Source organism: Pristiophorus japonicus, chromosome 13 (assembly GCF_044704955.1).
Source record: "Pristiophorus japonicus isolate sPriJap1 chromosome 13, sPriJap1.hap1, whole genome shotgun sequence".
Classification (NCBI taxonomy): domain Eukaryota; kingdom Metazoa; phylum Chordata; class Chondrichthyes; family Pristiophoridae; genus Pristiophorus; species Pristiophorus japonicus.
The window spans coordinates 191,859,585-191,862,610 of NC_091989.1; positions in this window are offsets into that span (position 1 = coordinate 191,859,585).

Genomic DNA, 3,026 nt, shown 5'->3' on the forward strand with positions numbered 1-3,026 from the left:
AAAAACAGAGAGACAGACTATTATCTGAATGGTGACAGATTAGGAAAAGGGGAGGTGCAAAGAGACCTGGGTGTCATGGTACATCAGTCATTGAAGGTTGGCATGCAGGTGCAGCAGGCGGTTAAGAAAGCAAATGGCATGTTGGCCTTCATAGCAAGGGGATTTGAGTACAGGGGCAGGGAGGTGTTGCTACAGTTGTACAGGGCATTGGTGAGGCCACACCTGGAGTATTGTGTACAGTTTTGGTCTCCTAACCTGAGGAAGGACATTCTTGCTATTGAGGGAGTGCAGCGAAGGTTCACCAGACTGATTCCCGGGATGGTGGGACTGACCTATCAAGAAAGACTGGATCAACTGGGCTTGTATTCACTGGAGTTCAGAAGAATGAGAGGGGACCTCATAGAAACATATAAAATTCTGACGGGGTTAGACAGGTTAGATGCAGGAAGAATGTTCCCAATGTTGGGGAAGTCCAGAACCAGAGGTCACAGTCTAAGGATAAGGGGTAAGCCATTTAGGACCGAGATGCGGAGGAACTTCTTCACCCAGAGAGTGGTGAACCTGTGGAATTCTCTACCACAGAAAGTTGTTGAGGCCAATTCACTAAATATATTCAAAAAGGAGTTAGATGAGGTCCTTACTACTAGGGGGATCAAGGGGTATGGCGAGAAAGCAGGAATGGGGTACTGAAGTTGAATGTTCAGCCATGAACTCATTGAATGGCGGTGCAGGCTAGAAGGGCCGAATGGCCTACTCCTGCACCTATTTTCTATGTTTCTAAATGAGGCCATATGGGTCAAACTGAAAAACAAAAAAAGAGGCGATCACACTGCTGGACGTGTATTATAGACCCCCAAACAGTGAGAGGGAGATAGAGGAGCAAATATGTAGGCAAATTTCTGTGAAGTCCAAAAGCCAAGGGCTATAATAGTAGGGGATTTTAACTATCCTAATATTGATTGGGACAAATATAATGTGAAGGTATAGAGGGCGTGGAATTCTTAAAATGCATTCAAAAGAAATTTTTTTAGTCAGTATGTAACAAGCCCAACAGGAGAGGGGGTGGTTTTGGATCTAGTTTTGGGGAATGAAGCTGGGCAGGTTGAAGGGGCATTAGTGGGAGAGCACTTGGGTGTCAGTGACCATAATTCAGTCAGATTCAAGTTAGTTATGGACAAGGACAAGGATAGACCAGGAATAAAAGTCCTAAATTGGGGAAAAGCTAACTTTGCTAAGTTGAGAAGTGATTTGGCGGCAGTGGACTGGAAACAGTTACTTGTGGGTAAATCAGTGTCGGAACTATTGTGTTCCTAACACAGATGAGACTGCACACAGGGAGGTTAGAGTAACAGTGGCCTCAGTCTTTAATAAGACACTCCAGAGTGAGGAACAGGCCTTAGAGGCCGGCTTATATACAGTGCTCCCAAGGGTGGGATCCCTTGGGACTTCAGGGGATGAGCTCACTGGTGGCGGAACACGGGAGTGCATGCTTTACAGATACCAAACAGGAACAGTGGGAGGCATTCAAGGAGGAGATCTGGAAGGCTCAGGCCAAACATGTGCCCTTAAAGAAAAAGGCTGGGAATAACAATTCTAGGGCCCCCTGGATGTTTAGGGACTTACAGGAGAGGATAAAGAAAAAAAGAGAAGCTTATGTCAAATACCAACGGCTAAATACTGTAGAATCCCTGGAGGAATATAGAAAGTTCAGAGGTAAAATTAAAAAGGATATTAGGAATGCTGAGAGAGAGCATGAAAAATTCTTGGCCAGTAAAATTAAGGAAAACCCTAAGATGTTCTATAAAATATATTAAGAGTAAGAGGATAACTAAAGAAAGGGTAGGGCTTATTAGAGACCATGAGGGTAATCTTTGTGTGGAGGTGGAAGATGTTGGTAGGGTTCTTAACGAATACTTTGCATCAGTTTTCACAAAGGAAAGGGGCAATGCAGATACTGCTATCGAGGAGGAGTGTGATATTCTGGATGAAATAAATATAGTGACAGAGGAAGCATTAAGGGGTTTAGCAGCTTTGAAAGTTGATAAGTACCCAGGCCCGGATGAAATGCATCCCAGGCTGTTGAATGAAGTAAAAGAGGAAATAGCAGAGGCCTTGACCATCATTTCCCAGTCCTCTTTGGATTTGGGCATGGTGCCAGAGGACTGGAGGACTGCTAATGTAGTGCCCTTGTAGGAGAAAGGGATAGGCCGAGTAATTACAGGCCTGTCAGCCAAACCTCAGTGGTGGGAAAATTATTCGGAAAAGTCCTGAAGGACAAATCTACATTTAGAAAGGCAAGGACTAATTAGGGACAGTCAACACGGATTTGTTAAGGGAAGATTGTGTTTGGCTAACCTGATTACATTTTTCCAGGCTGTAACCAGGAGGGTCAATGAGGGTAGTGCGTATGATGTAGTATATATGGACTTTAGCAAAGTTTTTGATAAGGTCCCACATGGCAGACTGGTCATGAAGGTTAAAGATCATGGGATAGAGGGCAAAATGGCAAGTGAGGAGGACACAAAAAATCTGTAAAAGGAGAGAGACAGGCTAAGTGAGTGGGCAAAAATTTGACAGATGGAGTATAATGTTGGAAAGTGTGAGGTCATGCCCTTTGGCAGAAAAAAATCAAGAGCAAGTTATTATTTAAATGGAGAAAGATTGCAAAGTGCTGCAGTACAGCGGGACCTGGGGGCACTTGAGCGTTAAACACAAAAGGATAGTATGCAGGTACAGCAAGTGATCAGGAAGGCCAATGGAATCTTGGCTTTATTGCAAAGGGGATGGAGTATAAAAGCAGGACAGTCTTGCTACAGTTATACAGGGTATTGGTGAGGCCACACCTGGAATACTGCGTGCAGTTTTGGTTTACATATTTACGAATATACTTGCTTTGGAGGCAGTTCAGAGAAGGTTCACTAGGTTGATTCCGGAGATGAGGGGGTTGATTTATGAGGAAAGGTTGAGTAGGTTGGGCCTCTACTCATTGGAATTCAGAAGAATGAGAGGTGATCTTATCGAAACGT